Genomic DNA, 25,208 nt, shown 5'->3' on the forward strand with positions numbered 1-25,208 from the left:
CCCTCTTGTGCATCATCCCTTCTCTCCTGGTTTGCAGAGTGACAACCCATCTTCTTCTGTACTAAAGCCCCATTTGACTACCACTTTGAACTGTTTCACACACAAGCATCCCTCCCTGCAACTCTGGATGCTCCTCTCCTGGACTGTGGTCTGAAGTCTTTGGGCCACAGGTTAGTCCTTGTCCATAAGGCATCTGGTCCATAATGCTTTATATCAGAAAATTGTTGAATGACGGTGTGATTCATCAAACAATACACACCTATGTATTTTTCACCACAGAGATATCTCCCCAGTTTCTTCCTGTCTTGCTAGTTACGTTCTTCTACCCTCAAGTCAGAGGGTCCCAGAATTCCCTCTCACAGACATTCTTTACTTCCGGGCCTCTTGCTTCCTTCTTCAGCTCCTGACTGACTGTTTCCGTATTTGCTGTCAAGTAAATCTGGGTTTTAATTTTCATCCGCACACCACTGCCCCGACCGTGCAGCTTCCCGTGGACACTTCACGAGTTGTGCTAAATCTCCACCAACACCTCCATTCTTCTTGTCCACCACCTCCACTCTTCACAGAAACACACACCAAAACCTAAACAAAAAGCAAGCTCTTGAGAAAAAAAGAAAATAACTTCCTAACACTCTATAATTTTGCAAGATTGTACAGATGCCAACACAAATTTTGGAAATTACTACTTGTTCAGACCCATTTAGCACATTAGGCAAAGGCTACCTTCTCAGGTTGTAACTTGTAGGTAATAATAAATGTTAATCTTCCAGTCACAAATGTGAAATCCAAATGGCTTACATGTTTAGTGGTAGACCCTTGAGAATATGCTAACCAGTAAGTGGATTCTCATTCTGAAAATGCAGTCATTTTTAGCTCAGTTTCTGGGGCTCACAGATTCTATAAAGCCTAATAATGGGCCCAATTTAAAAATCTGTTGAAAAAACATCAGGATTTGGTAAATACAGTGTAAAGTTTCCTGTATTTATATTTTTAATTCCCTCAGTGAAAATAGACTATATTATAATGTACAATTGTTCAAAAGCAATCCTATTCTACATATAGCTTAAAGGATCTTGTAAAATAAATTCATTGCACAGTGAAGTTGTCAAAAAACCAACAACACTGGGTTAGAAATTATGACGACAAAAGGCACTCAGTTTTCCCATCTGCAAAGTGGAGTAATTAATATTAACCACTTATTCCGCAGCACAGAATAGTATTTGCAGCTTTCTAATAGTGATGAATTTTCCAGGCCCCTCAGGTCGTCTCTTCTTAGACTGAGGTAGACAGGATGCCTCTGCTGTTCCTTCAGCTCTTCTCTTGTCTGGGAAGGAACACCTGCCTGGAACGTACCTAAGGAGCTATTCTTTTGTTTTCGGATAATTAAAGTACTGCGCTGCTGATAGCTGACATCTGGATCCACTTTTAAAGCTTTCCCTGTGTTTTTCTGGCTCCTAGGAGACTCGTGAAGTATAATGCAGTAGATGGAAATGTGGTGATGTGCTTCATTTCGCCACGGCAATTTTCCTCTTGCTTTGTTATTTCCCACTGCAGTGAGTGAGAGCCCCACACTGCTGCCGGTCCTGAGAGGTTAAGGGAGCTGAGCTGAGCTCCAGAAATTTAATATGCTATATAATGCCTGATTTATTTTTATTCTGGCTTTGACTTGATAAACTCACCTGGGACTTTTGTGCAGAATCAATATCCAGGGATTAATTTTTTTGTTTTTAGACAATTTATTTTGGACATTTTTAGATTCATAGGAAACATTAAAGTTTAGGTGTCTCTGGCTCCTAACACCACTAGAGGAAAAAGAAACTTGGGAAACATTTTAATATTACATATAATTTCTACTAGGGTTTGTTTTCTTTCAATATATACTTTTTTCAAATGATAATTTCTTAGCCTGTTACACATAACAGAACCTATTTTGACTGAAGGCACAGAAAAGAGGTTTATTTTAAAAATATAGGGAAACCTAGAGAATCACTGGGAAGCCAGAGAAGTGTGATACAATAGGCTTAGTCATTTTAATGCTTAAAAGTCTCCATAGACCTGGCCTAGTGAGCATCGCTGTCATTACTGATGCAACTCACACTAAGTATAGCTGAGGCCACTCCCACTGTCCAGCAAAGCCACCCCTGCATTGGGAATTCTGCCCTATCAGGTGCCTACAATACAAACTGGATTTTTAGCGGTCTGCCTCCCTTAAGCTATTACCATCCAAATCACCTCTGCAGGTGAAGCTGAGGACACAGATCTGCATCCTTGCTTAAGAGGCTGAAAGTATTTTTAGGGTTCTCCTTAAGGAAGCAACACACAGTGTGTCTCTTACGTCCTTTTTTCGATGCTGTGATTAAACCCCTTGACAAAAGCAGTTTCTGGACGACAGTATTTAGTATTGCTCACAGTTCGAGGTACAGTCCTCTATGGTGGGGAGGCTAAGGCAGCTGCTCCACACGCAGCAAAGATGGAGTCACAAATGCCTTCCTCCACACAGTCCAGGGGCCAAGCCAGGAAATGGTACCACCCACAGTGGGTGGGGCTTTCCACCTCAACAAAGTCAATATAACAGCTACCACCCCAAGGCTCCCCCAACTTCCCACCCTGCTGTGTTAGATTCTATCAAGTTGACAATTAACTATCACATTATGCATGGTTAAAAAAAAAAGATTCCTAAACAAAGAAAAACACATTTTTAAAACCTTAGATACTAGAAAAAGTTAAGATGCTCATGACAAGAAAGAATTACATTTCCTTAAGAGTATATATTAAACATTATTGCTTTACAGTTTTTGATAGTTACAAAACAGATATTGCAATGATTTTAACCATGAGAAAACTAAGTCCCAGGTCATTTTGTTGGTGAAACAGAGGACAAGATTCATATCCAGGCCATTTCCTTTCCTAATATTGTTAGTTTTGCAAGAACTCTAATTTCTATTTCCCCATCTCCAATTCATTCAAAAGCATCAGGATACCAAACAGTGCACTGGAGAGCAGTGTGGATGCATCAGCTCTGGGAGAGGAAACTAGACATGTGCTATCTGTGAGAAAATTTAAATGCAGTCATAAAGTCAACTAAACAGGTCCGCTCTTCAGAATCTTGCCACGACACATCAACTGTTGTGGGATATTTGTGCATTGTGTGAAGATGTGTTGCTGTGACTGGTGGAGTAAAAAGCTGAATGGCCAATAGCTAAGCAGGAGAGATAAGTGGTTCTTGTGGGGTGGGAGAGAAGAGAAGAACTGGGGAGTATAGTGATATTTTATTTGTAATGAAATGTGATTTTATTTGTATGTCAATAAAGTTGCCTTGAGGTCAGAGCAAGCCAGAGCAGAAGCTGGGTGGTGGTGGTGCACACCTTTAATCCCAGCACTTGGCAGGCAGAGCTAGGTAGATCTCTGTGTGTTCAAGGATACAGCCAGCATGGAGACACACGCCTTTAATCTCAATACCAACCATAGAAGACCTGGAGGTCTGTACAGACAGGCAGTGATGAGGAGGTCATGTGGCTGGGTTTACAACCAATGAGAAAACAGAACAGAAAGTCTATAAAAAAGACAGGACACACAGAATTAGCTCTCTGGCAGAGAGGATAGACAGCAGAAGCAGTGAAGAGTAAGGTTTTCAGCTCTCAACTATTGCTCTGATCTCTTGGTTTTTAACTCTGCAACTGGCTCTGTGTTTCTTATTTAACAAGACAGTTACATCTACATTTGGTGCCCAACGTGGAAAGAATTCATTTAAAAAAACCGCTTGGCTTGGCAGTAGGTCTGGCTTCCCGCCTGGGCGGGCCTGGCTCCCTAGCTCAGGCCTAGCTTGGGCCTAGCTCGGATTAGGACTCAGGCCCAACCTACCTTAGCTACAAGCGGTTACAGCCGCAGCTGGAGTTACTTGCTTAAAAAGCCGGTGCTACGAACAACTCAGGCCTGCGGGAGCTGCTGCTAATTGCAGTAGCTACACGCAACTGCAGATAGGCTGCTTTTGGCTGAAACGCCAGCGCACGTGGTTGGTTAGAGTTTAAGGAAGCCAGAGCCCAGTCTCGACTCGGCTCAAGCAGGAAAACGTGGCTATGCTTTCTTGCTCGCTCTCTCTCTCTCTCTCTCTCTCTCTCTCTCTCTCTGGATTCCCACCTCAGACGCTAGGTAGCTGTTTTGAAATTCCCTCGGATTTCTACTGTTCTACACAGAATTGGTAAGTCATTTATATCAGATATTTTAAAGGAAACTATTTAAAAGAGAGTTTTTTTCCACATTAAAAAAAAATGGGTTTTATGTGTACATTGGAAGAAAATTGGGCTTTGTTTGAAATTTTAGGCAGTCTGATAATGGAACAACTATATGAGAAGATTAATGTTGATCGAATTATGTACATTATTATTCTTCTTATCCTTATTTTACTATTTAAAAAGATAGTCAATTTAAGTGCCAGGATAAAAATTTTAGAAAAACTTGTTAAACCTGTTAAAATGAATTATAGAGAAATTCAGATTCAGACAGAAGAAATTAACAGTGAAGTTGTTTCAGGATTGGATTATAAGGTTACAGAAAGAAAGCCTGTTTTCACACAATCACCCTTAATTTATCTGGTAACCATACAACAGCAATCTGGTCAAATGACTACACAAAATATTTGGACTCCAGTTGAAATGTTAGACTTACGAAGGTTTAAGGAGGCAATAGTATATTATGGCATGCATTCCCCATATGTAAAGCAAATATTAAACTCCTGGTCAACCTATAATAGGATAATACCACAGGACTGGCGGGAGCTGGCGCAGGCTGTTCTGGAACCCGGACAGCAGCTCCAGTGGCAAATGTGGTTCAAAGAGGAAGCTAAAAACATAGCAAAACAATGTAGGGATAAAGATATACAAGCCTTCCAGGATCAGCTTGTTGGAGAAGGCCAATATGCTGCAGTACAAACACAATGTTTATATGATATGCAAACTCTAATTCTATGTCAAATGGCAGCCTTGAATGCATGGGACAGAGTTGAGGAACCAGGAAAGAAAACTGAGTCATTTACAAAGGTTATACAGGGCCCAAAAGAATCTTTCACAGATTTCTTACAAAGACTGACTTCAGCAGTAAAGAGAATGGTTCCAAATTCAGAAGCTAGCCAGATAATAATTGAATCTTTGGCTTTTGAGAATGCAAATGAAGCATGCAAGAGAATAATCAGGCCGTTAAAGGCGAGATCTGCACCCTTGGAAAGTTGGATTAGAGACACGGTTAATGTTGAGGCTCATGATCATGGTAATATGTGGGTAGGAGAAGCAATTTCAAGAGGTTTGAGGAATGTCAGATGTTTTGGATGTGGAAAGCAAGGACATTTGAAAAGGGACTGTAAACAGGGCACTTCTAGAAACAATGTTTCTTCAAGGAACAATGGCAACAGGATGCCCCTTCCTTCGGGAGTATGCAGAAGGTGTGGTAAGGGAAGACATTGGACCAATGAATGTAGATCAACAAGGGACAGACAAGGTAATACTTTGCCTCAGTCTTTGGGAAACTCCCAGAGGGGCCTCAGGCAGGCCCCTACAGTGAATCCAGTACAGACCTTTCCTGCAATCGTAGAGGAGACCCCTACTCAGAGCAGTTAAATGACCAAATGCCTATTGGAATAAACCAGGCTACTCAGAGTAATGGAACAATTGAGACAGAGAGAACAGAAAATTCAGGAGAAACCATAAAGAAAATTTTTTTGGCAAACTTCTATAAATGAACAAAGACCAAAATTAACAATAAAAATAAATGGTGTTTTGTTGTCTGGTCTGGTAGACACAGGTGCTGATGTGACCATAATTGCACCAGAATTTTGGCATCCATCTTGGCCTCTTCAGTTCAACTGTTAGGAATTGGAACATTATCTCAAGTGAAACATAGTGCAAGATGGCTTGAATGTATAGGCCCAGAAGGACAGAGAGGCAGATTAAAACCATATGTGGCTAACATAGCTATGAACAAGACCTGTTACAACAATGGAATACTCAGATTAACATCCCTCCAACCTCAGAAATAAATCATAAACTAGCACATGTTTCTGAGAGAAATATTAGAAGGTATTATTCTAATGAGTGGACACCAGCCATCCATATTATACAAGAACAGGGCACAAAAACTGATGATCTTCCAAAGACACCAACAGCTCTACCTTTAAAATGGTTAACAGACAAGCTTGTATGGGTTCATCAATGGCCTTTAACAACAGAGAAACTCCAGGCTTTAGAAGAGCTGGTAGAAGAACAGTTAAATGCTCGGCATATTGAAGAATCTACTAGCCCATGGAATTCTCCTGTATTTGTTATTAAAAAGAAATCTGGTAAATGGAGAATGGTAACAGACCTTAGAGCAATTAACAAAGTAATTCAGCCAATGGGCTCTCTACAATCTGGAATTCCTTTGCCTACTCTGTTACCTAAAGGATGGCCTCTCAGAGTTATCGATTTAAAAGACTGTTTCTTTTCAATACCCCTACAAGAAAGATTTTCTTTCACGGTGCCTACTTACAATAATTCTCAACTGGTTAGAAGATTTCAATGGAGAGTCCTCCCACAGGGAATGTTGAATAGCCCAACCTTGTGCCAATATTTTGTACAATAGCCCTTGGAAGTGATCTGTAAAAAATTTCCTAAATCTATAATTTATCATTATATGGATGATATTTTACTAGCTGACTCAAATGCAGATACTTTAGAGAGAATGTTTGAAGAAGAAAATATTGCCTTGCTGGGGATTACAAATTGCTCCTGAAAAGATATAAAGAGGAGATTCTATTAATTATTTAGGATATAAAATAAAGCTACAAAAAATTAGACCTAAAAAGGTGAAAACTAGGAGAGATCAACTACAGACTCTTAATGACTTTCAAAGATTATTTGGAGACATTTCTCATCTACGAACTATTGTTGGGGTAAAAAATGAACTGAATAATTTGTTCAAAACCTTAAAAGGTGACAAGGACTTAAATAGTCCAAGAGAATTATCACCTGAAGCTGAGAAAGAATTGGCCTTGGTAGAAAAGAAAGTACATGAAGGACGTCTGGATCATATTGATTCAAAGCTGGATTGCATTTTGGTTATTTTGCCTTCTAGGCATTCTCCTGCAGGAATATTAATGCAGAGAGAAGATATTACATTGGAATGGATATTTTTACCAAATAAACCAAATAAAAAATTAAAAACTTATGTGGAAAAAAATCTCTGACTTAATTTTGAAAGGAAAATTGAGACTTTGTCAATTAGCAGGGATAGACCCAGCAGAAATTGTTGTACCTTTAACTAAAGAGGACATTGAAAAATTATGGACAGAAAGTGAACCTTGGTAAAGAGCTTGCAGTAATTTTTTGGGAGAAATTAACAGCAAATATCCCAAAAGCAATAGAATTGATCTTATAAAGAGAGCTGATTGGATCTTGCCTCAAATTGTACATGAAAAACCCATATCTGGAGTTCGGACATTTTATACAGATGCCAACAAACAAGGAAAGGCAGGTTACAAATCAGAAAATTTAAGTAAAGTGGTTCAAAGTCCTTATAATTCAGTTCAAAAATCAGAATTGTATGCTATTCTGTTGGTATTAGTGGATTTTTCAGAACCTCTCAACATAGTTACTGACTCTCAGTATGCTGAAAGAGTGGTATTACATATTGAGACTGCAGAATTTATCCCTGATGCTTCAGAATTAACTTCACTATTTATTCAATTACAAGATACAATCAGGTAAAGGAGTCATCCTTTATATATAACTCACATCCGATCCCATACTGGTCTGCCAGGCCCTCTAGCACAAGGTAATGATGAGATTGATAAATTATTGATAGGAAATGTGCTAGAGGCCTCATTTTGTAAAATTTTATAAAAAACATCATGTGAATAGTAAAGGTTTAAAAATATTTTTCCATAACTTGGCAACAAGCCAAGGAAATTGTAAAGAAATGTCCTACTTGTTCCTTCTACAATCAGATGCCATTACCAGCAGGATGTAACCCAAAGGGTACTCAGAGGAATGAAATCTGGCAGATGGATGTGTTTCACTTTGCGGAATTTGGAAAATTGAAATATGTACACCATACCATGGATACTTATTCAGGATTTCAATGGGCGACTGCTTTGAGTTCTGAAAAAGCTGATTCTATAATCACTCATTTGCTAGAAGTTATGGCCATCATGGGTATACCTGCACAAATTAAAACTGACAATGCTCCAGCATATGTCTCTATTAAAATGAAACAGTTTTTTGCTTATTATAATATAAAGCATATTACAGGTATACCATATAATCCTACAGGCCAAGCAGTTATAGAAAGATCCAACATAACTCTAAAGGACATGATAAATAAACAGAAAGGGGAAACAAAACCGCACAATGCTCTATTAACTTTGAATTTTCTCAATGCTAATGAGAAAGGAACAACAGCTGCAGAGAGACATTGGTTAATAGAAAAAACTACAGAATTAAATCAGCCTATATACTTCAAGGATGTGCTAACCTCAGAATGGAAACCAGGGTATGTGTTACGTTGGGGACGAGGTTTTGCTTTTGTTTCTGCAGGACAAGATAAGCTGTGGGTACCATCAAAATTGATAAAGGTTCAATTTGAACAAGAGAGACCTCTTAATTAGAGGAGGTGATAGTTCATCAACCAACATGACCATCCAGTTTAAACTAATTTATACCATTAATACATGCCTTTTCATTTAATCAGATGTAACTTGTCAAAAGGGAACCTCCCCAAAATTAGTCTTGGGGAAGGGTTTTGTTCTTGTCTTTTAGGAGAATGAAGGCTAAGGAATCTGAAGAACACTGGACAAATGAGACAACTGAAGAAAAAGGACAAATCATCTGTCCCAGGAAAAAGAGTAAAATGGCCTATTGGTATATCATCTACAAAATTTCATAAATCTTCCTAAATGTTTGTTTCTGCTCTTCTCTAAAAAATTAACACTATTGGTCTTCTTGTAGTCCCAGTTCAATTAAAATTTAAAGCTGACTTTGGAGTTGGAGAATGGCTCTCTCCTCCTTTAAACTCAAGCATGTTGTTAAAAGGAAAATACAAACTCCCTGTATCGTACCAGAAAAAAGAGCCATCTTCTGACCTGGGACAGGAGAAAAACCAAATTAATTAGGGACTATTCTATTACTAATCTCAATTCTTGGATTCTATTCTGATTCTTTAAACTTTTCTTAAAGTATGAATTTTATATCAAAATTTACAATATATATATATATATATATATATATATATACATATATATATGTATATATATATATATATTTTAAACTCTGTTAAGATAATAATGGTCATATAGAGTACTAATTAGTTCTAGAGAAAAGGCTTCAATTAGCTGCCTATACATGTCTTTATGTTCAAGTCTCTTATCAGTTTTCTGCAGGAAATCACGGCCAGGCCTAACTTCAACTGAAATCTCCAGGAAGAAGATGGGGCCCCACAATGACAATTCCACGTGGAAAATAATATCACTAAGCTGACAAACATCATCTACAGATCAGCTTTGGACTATAAAGTGCTTAGAGCAATTCTGAGATGACTAGCTGAAATGATCCAGTTTCAAAGACTACTTGAATAAGGACGAGATAAACCCTGAGCATTATGGATAACAATTAACCCCAAATTTTTCTTTTCAGAATAAAGATACCTTTGCCCATACCCAGCAGGAAGCAATTTTAAGAATACGACACCCACATTCCCAAAGGGTGGTGTGGGGTGTGTGGTTTTTTGGTCTTCTAATTGGTTTTGGGTCTGGGATAATTTTCATTATTTAGGAGGGTTGGTTACAAGTTGTTGTTAAGGGTTAGGAAAAGGGCTAGGCAAAGGAGATTAGATTTAAGGTGCTTATTTAAAAAAAAAGAGAGAGAAAAAGACAATTACTAGTTTTTAATACTTTACATTGGATTGTTTTATATTGTATACAAATTATATATATATACACAATGTACAATTGCCATACACATATTTCTAATCTTGCTCAAGATATTGTACTTACACCATTCATTTAACAAGGTAATGCAATTTGCTAATCCTTGAATGTTAGTATTACCAACTATTAGGATATATAGAAATGAAAATTAGTGGTTAGACATTACAATTGAACTTGTAGTCATATTAGGTGTGTTTTCAAGATCGTGAACAGAGATATTTTAGATAGACAGGTCATCTTCAAACCCTTCAGAGATCTATAGAATATGGCATTTAAAATGTTTTAATAACTTAGGAATTTTTCTTTTTTGCTATGACTATGATACATGTCGGCTCCTGGCAGTACCAATCTACTTCAGAGAAAATATGGGCATTGAAGAAACTGCATATGGAGTTAACTTTCATTGTGGCAAAAAGTTAGCCACTGGACAACAAAGTATCCTCGAATCAACTGCTGACAAACAGGACAGATAGGACATGAAACAAAGGACTACCGATTCTTGCCAAAACAAGTGTGGTTGTGGCTTTAACAAAAGGCATTTTCTGAAGCCAGGACAATATGGCACCATCCCTGAAGTGAGTGGCCTTTGCAATCTGTAAAAGGTACCACGCCCTTTTCTTTGAAGGCAGCTGAACAGGGAGTGGGCCAATGGCTTCTGATGTGCAGTGGAACAGCAGAGGAAACAGTTATTCTTGAAGAATAACTAAGCTCACCCCTCTCAATAGTAGACTGGCATTTAATAAAGGGATTCGGAGAAGAATGGGATGCCGAGATGAAGCCATATATACAGAGCCAAGAAAAATGGACAGCTGAATTGAAAAAACATCAATAATTTCCAGAATTTAAAATCCTGAATCATGACATGACACTAATGGAATTCAGGTGTTTCTGGCACATGGACTGCTCTCACCAAATGTGAGGTCAAACTGTTGACCTTGTATACATCCTAGTTCACAAATGAGTCTGTCAGATATGCTAAGTTAGGCTGAAGATGATGTCCCAACACTGCGGAGAAACCTCAGGTGACTGTACAGGCAGCTGGCTGTTTCTGTCAACTCACATTTTTTTTTTTGGAAGTTGCTTGCATGCACTTCCTGTTTTTATTTTTTATTAGGTAGTATTATTTCCTTCTTGGGTCTCTGAGGGAGTTGAAGATCAGTTAGTTATAGTTATAATTATCTTTGTTAAGGATTTCAGAAAAACTCACTAAGAGCTGTAAGTGTATAAATTTGAAAGACGTTATAAGACAGTTCCGTTAGTAATATAAGTTAGGATAGAAAGTGAATCAGGTACATTTTGGACTTACCAAAATAGGATAGATAATGGAATTATTTTCTCTGAATTTGTCAAATGCAAATGGACTAGACATTGTTTAGGTATTTATTGTTTGTATATATGGTATATATAGTTATTGTACTTTTGTATATAGTTTTTCTTATATTTGTTGTAAATTTTTTCCTTTTTATTAAAATAGAAAAGGGGAAATATAGTGATATTTTATTTGTATTGAAATGTGATTTTATTTGTATGTCAATAAAGTTGCCTTGAGGTCAGAGCAAGCCAGAGCAGAAGCTGGGTGGTGGTGGTGCACACCTTTAATCCCAGCACTTGGCAGGCAGAGCTAGGTAGATCTCTGTGTGTTCAAGGACACAGCCAGCATGGCAGACACACGCCTTTAAGACCTGGAGGTCTGTACAGACAGGCAGTGATGAGGAGGTCATGTGGCTGGGTTTACAACCAATGAGAAAACAGAACAGAAAGTCTATAAAAAAGACAGGACACACAGAATTAGCTCTCTGGAAGAGAGGAAAGACATCAGAAGCAGTGAAGAGTAAGGTTTTCAGCTCTCAGCTATTGCTCTGACCTCTTGGTTTTTAACTCTGCAACTGGCTCTGTGTTTCTTATTTAACAAGATGGTTACATCCACAGGGGAGGATGCTAGGCGAGTGAGATACCAATGAGACACAGAGGGAATCTGACATATAGAATGAAAGAAAGGCAAAAAGCCATGAGCAAAACATAGCTTAATAGAAACAGGGTAATGTAAGTTATAAGAGCTAGTTAGAAACAAGCCTAAGCTATAGGCCAAGCTTTCGTAATTAATAGAACTTTCTGTGTCATTACTTGGGAGCTGGCTGGTGGTACAGAGAAAGACTCATTACAATCAACATTAACCAATGTCAGCAGTAAAAATGGTCCTTCTCTCAGTGACTGCTCCACATTGGTTGGTGCATTGGTACATGTAAGAAGTCCTCAATTTAATCCTCAAAAACTGTTGGAAGTCTGTAGGCTGCAGATGTAACTCACTGGTAACCTGCCTAGAAAACACAAAGCCTTGTATCTAATTCTAGTCCCGGTACCACCACCACCACTACCACCAGCACCAGAGAAGGGGAGGAGGAGGAGGAGGAGGAGGAGGAGGAGGAGTAAGTTATCATCACTTAGAACTTGTAATTGAAGTACCATAAACAATCTGAGAACAGGAAGGAAGCCACTTACTACATGATGTGCCTAAGATGCATATCTTTTGACACAGTTTCCAGAAAATTGTAAGTTCCATTGAGAAGCACATTTCTCAATCTTAGCATCAGAGTGCGATGGTTTCTCTTCTCTCCTGGCAGCATGCAAACCTCTGATAAAAAGGCAGAAGCTCCTGGATTTCCTCTGGCAGCAGAGGTTCTCTTGGCAAGATAGCTGTTGGTAAGAAAGAAGATGGGTCCTAGTGATTTATACAGGAAGTGGCCGTGTAGATGCATTCCCAGCTACAGAGAATTTGAAATCTTGAAGATATGCTTTATGTTATCATCAAATTACATAATGAATTCCTAAATCTGGTGTTGAAAGAACCTGTTGGAAATGTTTCGCTTTGTTTTGCGGGGAGTGGGGGGTGGAGACAAGATTTCCTTGTATTTCCAAGGATTACCTTAAACTCACTATGTAGCCCAGAGTGGACTTGAACTCAATCACCCTACCTCCAGCTCCTGAGGTCTAGGATTACAGGCCTGCAGCACTCTGCCAAGAAGGGCACTTACAGACCTAAACTTAATATTCAGAATTTCTCCATATGGTAAGTAAGGAACATTACTGTTGTTATTATGATTTATTTTTATAAATATAAACTTCTGATTAGGTAAAAAAAAATGTACAAATAGCAGAATTTAATGTAATATCAATTAAAAAATTACATTGCATATAGATAAGCTATATGAAAAGAAAGCAGAAATAATTACATGGCATACTATGGTCATATTTACTGAACTAATAAAAACAATAGCCATTTATATTAGGATTTTCCAAAGAAACTAATAGGATATACATGTATGTGTACATATGAAAATACACACACACACACACACACACACACACACACACACACACACACACACACACACACATGGAGAGGAAAAGAGGGGGCTGGAATTATAAATAATTGGCTCACACAATCATGCAAGCCAAGACTTCTCAAGCTCGGTGTTTGGCCATGTGTGAGGTAAAGAAGATCTGGCAGTCCCAGTCACGCCTGAGAGTCAGGACAAGTAACTCCAGGTCTGAAGGTGTGAGTCCAGTGTGCTAGCTCAAACACAGGCAGAGAACACATTCTCCTTTCCTGGCCTTTTCTACTTAGCACTTCAAAAGGCTGAATGAAACCCACCTAGAGTAGGAAGATCAATCTGTTCCTCTCAATACAAATGACAATCGTATCCAGAAACATCCTCACAGCACGTTCCAAAGGATGCTTCACCATATGTCCTGTGGCCCAGTTAACTCAACACCTATAAGCTGGTCTATGTTTCACTAGGTCATATGAATGTAAGGGGACATATAAAATGTTCTTACTGTTCACATGTGGAAGAATACAGACCAGATTAAATGACCTTCCATGGGAGCAAGCAAATACAGACGGTGTTAACAGAATAAGTCAATACATGAAGGATGTAAGATATGATGCCTACTGTTGCTTTAAAATTAAAAAAAAAAATGGAAAAGACAAACTCAAGAAGAAGACAAAAGGAACAAAAAGATGGAAGAGTGATGCCAACGTGGCAGTCTGAGAAGCGCTGAGCTTCAACGACTAATAGAGCTGGTGGGCCTGTTCGCTCTTACCAGCAGTCCCTACAAGTACAAGTGAGCTCAAGCTAGACCAGACAGAAGGATTTCTGGCAGGTAGATAAAAGCCAGCATTCCTCAGGAACTTGGGAAACTGGTTCCCATCTCCCAAAAGGAGTCTTTTCCCGTACCTCTGGGTGAAGGGACATATCAAAGTCCTATTGGTGGCATTATCAACCATGCAGGCCTCAAGTACCTGCTACACTTTTCATACAAGTGCATACTAGCCTCCTGCCCTTCCTTCCCACCAGCTATGGCTCCCTTAGAACCTTCATGATTTGCTCAGCTACACTCTCTTCTTGTTATTCCCCACTCCTCCACTCCTTGCTCTCCTGGAATGCTCTATTCTCTCTCCCCCTCCCTCCCCCCTCTCCTTTCCTCCCTCTCTCCCTCCCCCCTTTCCCTTCCTCCCTCCCTCCCTCCTCTCCCCCCCCCCTCTCCCCTTCCTCCCTCCCTCCTCTCCCTCCCCCCTTTCCCTCCCTCCCTCCCTCCCTCCCCTCCCTCTCTCCCTCCCCCCTCTCCTTCCCTCCCTCTCTCCCTCCCCCCTTTCCCTTCCTCCCTCCCTCCTCTCCTCCCCTCCCTCCCCCTCCCTCCCTCCTCTCCCCTCCCTCCCTCCCTCCTCTCCCCTCCCTCCCTCCCTCCTCTCCCCTCCCTCCCCCTCCCTCCCCCTTCCACTACTCCCTCCCACTCTCTGGCTTCCCCAGCCCTGACCACCTCCAGTCTGCTTTTCTTCTTTCTCTGCCCTAACAATGGGGCATGACGTCAGCACTCTCTTCACTGCTCCCCACACACACCCCACCATTCTTCCTTTGTGTTTGACAATTTTATTTGAAATGGCTAAAAAGAACTCACTGACCTGTAATCTCTCTCCTTCCCCTCCTGGTCTCTTTACTAAAGCAGTGACTTTGAGGAGAACACAAACCCGTGTACCACTCTCGATCCATCTTTTTCAAAATGAAGAAGACACTCTCTTAGACACTGGATCTCCTGAACATCTTTCAAGTGCATCATTTTTCCCTGTTGGCTTATTCAGACCCTAACAGCATCACCGGACTCACCTTTACGTGCTGCCAGCTGGTCTGCCTTCTGATGTCTGTGGGAGCCCTGTTAGCAAGACATTATGACATTTACTTGCTTAAGATCTGCAATGCAAACTCTTCTGACTGAGTGCACAGAAAAGAAGTTTATTGAAAGAAGATAGGGAAACCCAGAGAACCACTGGGAAGCAGAGAAGGGTGATACAATAGACTTAATCATTTTAATGCTTAAGGTCTCCACAGACCTGGCCTATCCAGTGTCTTGGCAACTGAGGCACTCACAGGAAGATTGGCCGAGGCCACTCCCACTGTCCAGCAAAGCCACTGCTGAAGTGGGGATTCAGCCCCATCAGGACCTCTAACAATCACAAAATTATTTTGGACATTATGAAACTTACTTGCTTAAGATCAACAAACTCAGGTTGGGGATTCAGCTCAGTGGTAGAGCGCTTGCCTAGCAAGCACAAGGCCCTGGGTTCGATCCTCAGCTCAAAAAAAAAAAAAAAAAAAAAAATCAACAAACTCCTCTGCTAGCAAAACTTTCTCAAAGACACAGCTACATCCTACCTCTCCAGCTGCATCCTTTAAACTGTTTTCAGATCCCAACACTGAAAATGGTAAACTCTGGAAGTCTAACCTGTGACGCTCCCCTAGACTTTCCTGCTAGTACTGCTGATCGGGCTGCCCTGTAGCCTTCTCTTTCAACATCCAAACAGCACCAAGTATTCTGTGCTCTCTGTTCTGGCTCACCGCACAAGAGGAACTCCGGGAAAGACATTGCTCTCCGGTCTCACCCACTAGCTTGTAAGCTATTAGTAAGGTAGTGGCTATGTCTTTGAAACTCCAACACTCAGAAACATTTTGGGTGTAAATATTATATGATCAACATTTTTTTAAAAATAAAAGCCAGGTTCCATGTGGTGTATCTACTGAGGAGAGTCGAGTCTGGATAAACAAATACATAGACCCAAAACAGAAAGCATAGGATACACCCCTAAAGAACGCCAGGGTTTCTTATTTTGTTTTTAGGAAAGAATGCTTCATTCCAGTTTTAGGCTATAATGGGGGCACAAAATTGAGAAAAGATCAAGAAAAACAGGGCAACTGAGAAGACTAACAAGTGGAATTTCAATACTTAAAGATGCCCCCGGTTGGAGGACTACTTCAGGCTTCAATACTGATTGTATAAAATGGAAGACTAGAGAGCAGTCCCACTGAGCAGACAGTAGAACACTGGAAAAAGCTGACAATGCACGTTAGGTATTAAATGCTGGCTACAGATCTCATTTAGAAGGAGCTGCAGGATGACAGAAGGCAATCATTAGGAGAAGACTATTTCAACAATAGTGCCAGTCCAGGTAAGAAAGAACAAGGTCATTTTTCATCTTTCATAGTCAGTAACATGTAGACATGCAAGCAGATTGGGTTCAAATACTGGCTCTGTTAGTTATTAGTAAGATGATCTTGAACATGTGATTTAACCTTGCTAAGTCTACACTTCCTCGTTTATTAAATTTATATAATGAGATTTTTCAGTGTTCAAATAAATGAGTGATTTATTTCAGCTGCAAGGAATAAATACCCAACTCAAATAAGCAGAAATAAATACATTGTTACAAGACTACTGACTAGGTCAATGGAACAAAACAGAGATACAGGCCCACACCAATGTAGTGACTGATCTTTGGTAAAGGCACAGGACGGTACAAGGGGACAAAATCCACCTTTTTCACACATGGTTGAGCATCTAGACTAGCTGGCTGTGCAGTCATGTGAGCAAATGTTGACACGGGACATAAACATTTCAGAAACATGAACTCAGAATTTATCATAGGCTTAAATCTGAAATGCAAAATTACAAAATTCTTGGAAGATACTAGGAAAAAACAAATCTATAAAACCTTTGGCTTGGCGATGCCCTTTCGGTACAATACCCAAAGATGACACATGGAAGAAAGAAAGGACGGACTGGCAGTTGGGTTAGAACTTTCCACTTTGCAAAAGATGCTAATGGAGTTAAAGAAGTTGCAACTGGGAGAAAAGTTTCTGCAAGATACTTTCGGCTCAAGGACTGGCATCCAAAAGAATTAAGAACTCTTCAACTGAAACAAGAGAACAGACAACTCAATTAAAAATGGGAATAACATACACAAGAACTGTGTTAGGATGTGGGCTCCAAGGCATTTGTGTTAGCCTTTGGCCACAGACACAGCCTGTGTCCCTAGAACTGAGTGAAGCTCACCTGAAAAGTGACAGACTAGGGATGTAAAGATGGCTCAGCGAGTCAATGAATGCAAGGTTGTACAAGGTTGGCAACATGAGTACAATCCCTATGATGTATGAAGAAGGAAAAACTCCTAGAAGCCATCACATATCAACATGGTACGTGTGCACTGTGCCTATACACCTAACACATGCACACACACAATTTATAAAGTAATGTACTAATGTTTTGGTAGAGAAAGTTTCAGAACAGGACAGCATTCAGATGGTGTCATGGTTACTAATCACAGCTCTTATGCAGGTTTACAGTGAGAACAGATCTGAGACTGCAGCGTGATGAAGAAAGGAGCATGGCTAGTTTAAGATCACAGACCACGTGGGGTCAAAAGCATCTCTAATTGTTAAGGAGATAGGCAGTATTAGACAGAACCCCTCTGCTCTGCACTATGACAGTGGGAAAGATGCTGTGGGGATCCTTGAATCCAAGTCCCTGTTCAGGGTAACATCTGTGGTGCCAGCTCCCACCCTTTAAAGGTTTCCATTAAGGAGGAGAGAAGAATAGGAAACTTAGATAGAAAGATAGCAGAGAGGAGACAGACAGAAACACAGGACAGGTTCGGGGGGAACTGGATCAAAATCAACTGGCCCCTTCTGTCTCTTCAGAAGGCTTTTTATAATAATGCCAAGGGTCAGGGCAAAAGACCTCCCCCTTGCTAGATCAAAGCATACTGCACAGCCAAGTGAAGACCCTTCCAAACACCTAGTAACCACACCCGTGGTCAAATCAGCTCCTTATGCAGCCCTGCTGGGTAAAGCAAGCTCAGATTCTCAGACCCTGAGTAAGTTCTCACTAGGAAACCTCTGTGGGTCTCTATAGTAGATTCCATCTATCTAAGGCTCCAGTTTGGGAAAACACAAGTTCATTTGAAAGGAGACACTAAACTGATGCTGCTGCTGAAGGGGTTTCTTGCTCAATAATAACTACCTAGAGACATGTTTTCCCAGGTCATCCTAGAAGGCACAGAGAGGCTGATGGAGCTGTGGTACAAGGAAGTCAGGCAACATTTCCAGCTGGCAGAACTCAGCAGTGTTGGCAATGTTGTGCAGACAAGCATGATCCAAGAGTGAGAGGGTAAAGGGTCTGCACAAAGGTTCCTGAAAGCCAACGAGGGCATGCAGTATGTGTCAGGGGTGGATTCCCTGCAAGGAGACCCTAAGAGCACATTGCATAAGTCAGGAAGATGGAGCCTATGCAGTTGTAGACCCCAGGATATTTGCAGTACCAGGAACACAAATGTCTGTTGAGGAAAGCTTCACACACAGTATGGGGCTAGACCAAGAGAGCTTCTGTATACTATGGGTGGTAGAGCTGGAGGGGCGGGGTTTCACAAGGCCGCTCGCTGGGGCCCAGATGATTCCGTTACAAGCCCCAGATGTCAGAAACGGAACTGAAGAGTTGGCACTTGCCCGTTAGGTGCCAGTCTTGCTTGATCTGGTATTTCTTTGCTCTATTGCTCCCTCTTGGAATGAGAATGTTTATGTTGTGCCATAATGTATATTGGGGTATGTCACCTTTAAAATAGGGAGCACTGAGATTGCCTTGAGTCTCAGAAGAGACTCTGGTCTTTTGAACAGAGCCGAGCTTGTTCACAATGCAGACTTTTGAAGCTGTTTTTTGTTTTTGTTGTTGTTGTTTTGTTTTGTTTTAAGACGGGGGGGTTTCTATGTGTAGCTTTGCACCTTTCCTGGATCTCGATTTGTAGACCAGGCTGGCCTTGAACTCACAAAAGATCCACCTGCCTCTGCCTCCCAAGTGCTGGGATTAAAGGCGTGTGCCACCACCGCTTGGCTAACTTTTAAAGTTGTTGAATGCTTTCTATATTATCAGAGAACTGTACACCACAGGGACCAGGGCTACAAGGCTCCCGTTTGAACGTGGAACATCTGCATTTGTTCCTGTGTTGGAACACCGGGTTCCCGACTGTTGGAGCTGCTTTGAAAGGTTGTGGAAGCTTTAGGAGGTGGAAGAAGTGGGTCATTCCTGGAGGGCCCTGGGGTTTTACAGGCTGGCCCCTCCTCCTGTGCATTTCTTCTTGACTGTGGATGCAGGGTAAGCAGCTGAATCATACTCCTGCTTCTAGGCCTGGAGAAACTGTATCCCTCAAACTGTGAGCCACAGTCGATCTTTCTGTGCTTGAGTTGCCTCTGTCTGGTGTCTGCCCTTACTACACACGCAAAAGCTGTTTACTATTCTAAAAAACTATCAAATGTTCGTCAAAAGCAGTTGCGTCATTCTTATAGCCATGCAGGAGCCTCCTAATTTCCCAGCTCACTGTCAGCACTTGTTAGCATATGTTGTTTGTAAACTGTAGCCCTGCCAGACATGTAGGTGAAAGGGAACCCTGTGGTGGTTTGGATTTACATTTCCCTAATGACTAATGTTGTGTCACCTGCTGACATGACTGCCGCCCATTTGTACATCCTCTGTAAGATGTCTATGTAGAACTTTTGCTTATTTCTAAAGCTGCTTTATCTTCATTACTGAGTGCCAGAAATTTCTAATGCATTTTTGATATGTTTCTTATTAGGTATGTAATTTCCCAATACTATATTTTCATTCATTCTAGGGATTGTCTTTTTCACATTTAAGTAATATACTTTGAAATAAGTTATTTTATTTAGCTAAAATTCAGTTCATCTACTTTTCCTTTTGACTCTTTTTCATTTCCTATTATTTAAAAAATGTTGGCTCTCTGGGCTCAGTAACTTTCACTTTCCTAAGGTGGGTATTACTCCAGAAAGCTTGGTGGCTTCTAGAAACTTCTGTAATCAACACCATTGCTTGTTCCCTCAGTCAAGGGCACTGGGATCGGAAAGCACAAAACCAAAGCTCCCTCTCAAAAAACCTGTCTGTCACTCTCTTTTGCTGTATTTTCTTGAGATTGGAGTCCTAAGAAGGTGGGCTGGCCTCTAACTCTAGCTAGCTTCTTTTTTGTCAGACTAGGCAGGGCTGCACTCCAGCAGGAACTGTATCCTGCCATCCTGGATCTTCACAGCAGGCATCTCAGCCTCATGGGAACTTGGGCTGTGAGGAGTCAGCAGGTTCCAAGAAGATGTGCTACCCTAACCCTCGCCATTATGATTGTAGACACCACTTTCGCAAACACAGCATTGCTGTTTTGAAGTGGAAAATTGTGAGTCTTGCAACTTTTTTTGTCTTCCCCAAGAAGGATGTATATTTTGAATCTGTGGCCTTTAATGTGCATCTCAGGACCAGTAAAAAAGGCAGATGGGATTTTAATGTGGGTAGCACTGAATTAACAGATTGATTTTGAAAGAAGTAGCCAATTTAACAATATAACATCTTCTGATCCACAGACATTGGATTTATTTCTATTTATTTATATTTTCTTTAATTTTTAAATAGCTTTGTGGCTTTTAGTATGCACATTCTACATTTCTTTCATTAAATGTACTCATAAATGTATTTTTATAGAGTAAATGAAATTTTTATTACTTTATTTTTGGATTTTTCCATTACCAATGAACTGAAAACACTTGATTGTTAGATATTGATTTTGTAACAATGCTCAACTCATTTATTACTTTCAGTAGGTTCCTTAGGATTTTTCCATATACAGTATCAAGGCATCTGTACAGATTTATGTTTTCAATCTGGATGCCTTTTTCTTTGTTTAATTGCTTTGGTTAAACTTCTAACATGATATTGATTAGAAGCTGCAAGAGTAGGCATTTCATGTTGTTCTATTCTTGGAGTGAAAATATTCAATCTTTTAACCATTAAGTATGACATTAGTTGTAGGTTTTTCATGAGAACTTTTATTAGGCTGAAGAAATTTTCTTCCATTCCTAGTTTGCTGAATGGTTTACATCATGAAAGTATGCTAGATTTTGCCAAGAATGTTGTGTGTATCTATTAAGATGTCTATGTATTTTTAGTTTTATGATATTCATATGGCATAGAATATTGATTTTCAGATGTGAAACCAATCTTAGATTCCTAGACTAAATCATAGGAATCGAGGAAGCAATCTCTTTGTCGTGTCCTCTTGAGACAGGGTCTTACTATGTAGCCAGGCTGGTCTCAAACTCATAATCCTCCTGCCTCAGCCTCCTGGGCACTAGTACTATAGGTGTATACCATCATGCCCAGGTATAAGTCCAATTGGTTATGATGCATAACTCTCTTTACAAATTGTTGGATTTCACCTGATGATAATATTTTGTTGACAATTAACTTGTTTTTAATTGATTATATTTTCCTTACACTCTGACAGTGAGTAATGGATAATGTATGCAAATACTGTTAGTTAACCATTATAGATAGGAGGTTTTGGTGAGTGCTCATCTATATAATCTTGATATGCATGATTTATAATTTAGAAAAGTGTATGTTCAAGTCATGCTATAGGAAAGCAAAGTGTAAAATGTGTCATTTTAGCTAGCAAAACTTGCTGAAATAAGCTTTCAAATCCCCAAATGGACTCATTTTGTATCTTTATTTCATCTAGAGTATTTGGGGCAAAATTATATGTTAGAGTGGCATATCTCATTTAATTTATGGTCTTCTCAGGGTCTAGTTTCAGCATGGAGGCTTGTTAGATACACACACACATTCACCACCTGTTAACACAAAACATACCGCTGCTGCCACCACTACCACCAATTCAAAACAAAGAATAATTGAAAATAATTAAGTATTTGGTAGAATATCAACTGGGATTCAATTTAAATCCCATGGAAGAACTTGAAATCTTTACCTTCCCCAAGTTTTCCTTCTCTGTCTCTTAGAGATTTAAAGACCTTGTCTCTTTTTCCATCCCTTGGTCTTACATATTCCTTTAGCAAAGAAGTTGAATATTTATAGCCCACAGGGCAAATCTTATCTGTGCATATATTTAATTTGATACAAAGTAAGTTTAATTAAGTATTAACGTTTGTCTGAATTCTCCAGACAAAGACTTGAAATGCCGGTAGACCATTGCCTTCATCTTATAGCTACCTCACAATGAAAAGTGACTTCCTTCTGCGACTGTGACACATCCCTTCAGTCCTTCCCAGTCTTTACAATTTCCTGCTCTGTTAGAAGTAGCCAGTTTTCCTACTGATAATGTCACATGGCTTCTGTTGGTATCTGGGTTCATGTTCTCACTGGTGGCCTTACAAGTCTTTCTCAGACTCCTTCTAAAAGTTTAAACTTTCTTCTGTTACACTGTGTGGCAGACCAAACAATCTGAGGACTCACTAGTGTACCTTGAGAACCGAGAAGTGGCCAGACATGGGCTGTAGCAGTTTGCAAACCACACATAATAAAATGGCCACAAAAGTTAAAAAAAGGGAAAACTCACTCAACTGGGTATAGCAACCTTGTCCTTCAAAGACCTCTTATTGGGACTAAAAGTCCAGTTCTGAGAGAGTTCTGAGAGGCAAGAAGGTAGAGTCCACTTGGATGGATGGTTGTAGGAAATGTTAGAGGGTAACATCCCTGATTTTGTGGAAGAAGATGGAGGAAATGAGAGAAGACGTCACAGTAATAACAGGGAGACAGACACATATGTGGGAGCTTTAAGTCTGTGACACAGCGCATAAACAACATCCATACCTCTAAGGATGGACTGAGGGAGAGCTGCTGCCCTCTCAGGAAATGTCTCCTGCAGGTTGTGCAAATGTGCGTGACCGTGCAGCTGGAGTGCTGCTCACTTCAGCTCGCGTCTCTGCTCTCCGGCTCTTCTTTTGTATTTCCCAAAGGCCGCAATTATCTTAGAGATACAGTCTTGTTCCCTTCGACACATGACAACTTCATTCATCGGTCAACCTGGAAAACCAAACCATAAGAATCAAAAGCTTCATTAGCAATGCATGTCCGTCCAGCTGTCCATCTGTGGACTTACAGACTGAATCTTAACAGCCCTCTCTCTAATGAAAGCGACATGGGATTTGCAGGACTACAGTGAAGACTGGCTTCTTTGGTGGGATTATACCAATTATTGTACAATTAACCTCTATTTCTTGTAGTGGGTAGCCATCACAAACAAGGAAAGCAACCACTGTACTTTGCCAAGACAGGGTAAGATGGTCTTTCAGAATTCCTGCTTCTGAAAATGGTCTGTCAGATACTCTAGGCCTGTAGCCAATTTGAATGCACCAACGATGCTGAGAAACATTAGGTGACTGTCCAGGCTGCCAGCTGTCTCTATCTACTCTTGCAAGACTCCCGAAAGTTGCTTGCGTCCTTCTCCCATTTCTCAGGTATTATTATATTCCTTCTCAGGTCTTTGATGAGGTTGAAGACTAGCACTTATAGTTACAACTTAGTATATATACATATATAATATCTTAGATAGAATATATTAAGTATTAGACTCAGGTTCTTTAGGATAGGACACCTTTTGGAATGATCCTTGTAACATGCCACCTACCCATGCTCTAGACTTCCCTGGATTTTAGTATGTGTTTTTTGCTTGACATTGTTTGCATTTATTGTAATTCCAACTTATCTAGGTCATTATCCCTCATTACTCCTGGACAATATTTGATAACCATTTCTTTGTACATAGTCTTGTATTAGGTTAGAACCTTCTTATTTAGACAAAAGGGGGAGATGTAGTGGGTAGCCATCCCAGCCTTGGCCTGGAAGTTCCAACCCCCATTGAGGCTTCGGTAATGGTCACGCCCACAAGGCGGGGCTGAGGGAGGAAACTGAAGACCCAGGATCAAGAGGAGAGGTCTCTCTTGGTTCTGGGACCCTGGACGCAGGAGGTAGACCGAGCAGAGTTCTCCAGAGAACACCGCCGGACTACACCTTACCTTTACCAGACCCTACAACCTACCCCTTCATTTGTAAGTTACCCCACAAAATAAACCTCCCTTTTAACTACATGGGAGTGGCCTTAATAATTTCACCAATAATTTCTTCTTAACTAGCTAGTTTTAGAGAGCAATCGATCTACTTTGTAATAGGAATTGAATAATTTTTGTCTTGGTCTCTATCTTTGTTACTTTTCTATTGCTGTGATGTAGGAAAAAAAAATAAATAAGACTAAGGCAACTTACAAAAGGAAGCATTTAATTTGGAGCTCATGGTTCCAGAGGGTTAGAGTCCATGACCATCATGGCGGGGAGCATGGCAGCAGGCAGGCATGGTGCTAGTGTGTGGTGATGATATTTTATTTGTATGCTAATAAATAAAGTTTGCCCAGAGATGAGAGGTCATAGCCAGCCATAAACAGAAGTCAAGCGGTGGTGGCACACGCCTTTAATGCAATCACATGGCAGGCAGAGTCTCTGTGTGTTCAAGGACACAGCCAAGCATGGAGACATACACCTTTAATCCCAGTACCAACCATAGAGACCTGGAGGTCTGTATAGACAGGCAGTGACTAGGAAGGAAGGTGACTGGGTTAAGAGCCAATGAGAAGGCAGAACAGCAAGGCAATAAAGGTGCAGGTTAGACAGAAAGAGGCTCTCTTGGGAAGCTACGGCAATGGTGAGCTAAGGTTAGTTAGTGACTATCACGCTGATTTCTACAGCTTTCACGTCTGTATTTGGCTCCGTGTTTCTTATTTAATAAGACTGTTTAGAAATTCGTCTACACTAGTGTTGTAGCCGAGAACTTATATCTTGATCCATAAGCAAGAAGCAGAGAACAAACCTCAACCCACGTCCTGTGACACACCCCCTCCAAGCCCACACATTATAATCCTTCCCAAACAGTTCCACCAAATAGGGACTAAGTGTCCAAATATGAGTCTATGAGGGTCATTCTCACTGAGAACACCCCAGTTCCATTTATTATGTCCAATGGAATCCAATAGTCTATATCAAAGTAGACTGGCAAATTATACCTCTCTGACGCCACTAAGAAAATGGTG

At 40.4% G+C, this 25,208-nt stretch overlaps 1 long non-coding RNA gene across 1 annotated transcript in view; it reads right to left on the minus strand.

Annotated features, from left to right (window-relative positions):
• The window catches only part of LOC118573198, a 26,828-nt gene continuing 1,620 nt past the window's right edge, over positions 1-25,208 (minus strand). Inside the window, exons 2-4 of the long non-coding RNA XR_004943597.1 lie at positions 22,940-23,152; positions 12,449-12,643; positions 1-582 (exon numbers count right to left, since the gene is read on the minus strand). This is a non-coding gene — a long non-coding RNA (uncharacterized LOC118573198). The remainder of the gene's footprint in view (positions 583-12,448; positions 12,644-22,939; positions 23,153-25,208) is intronic.

The sequence above is a fragment of the Onychomys torridus genome, chromosome 23, assembly GCF_903995425.1.
Source record: "Onychomys torridus chromosome 23, mOncTor1.1, whole genome shotgun sequence".
Lineage (NCBI taxonomy): Eukaryota > Metazoa > Chordata > Mammalia > Rodentia > Cricetidae > Onychomys > Onychomys torridus.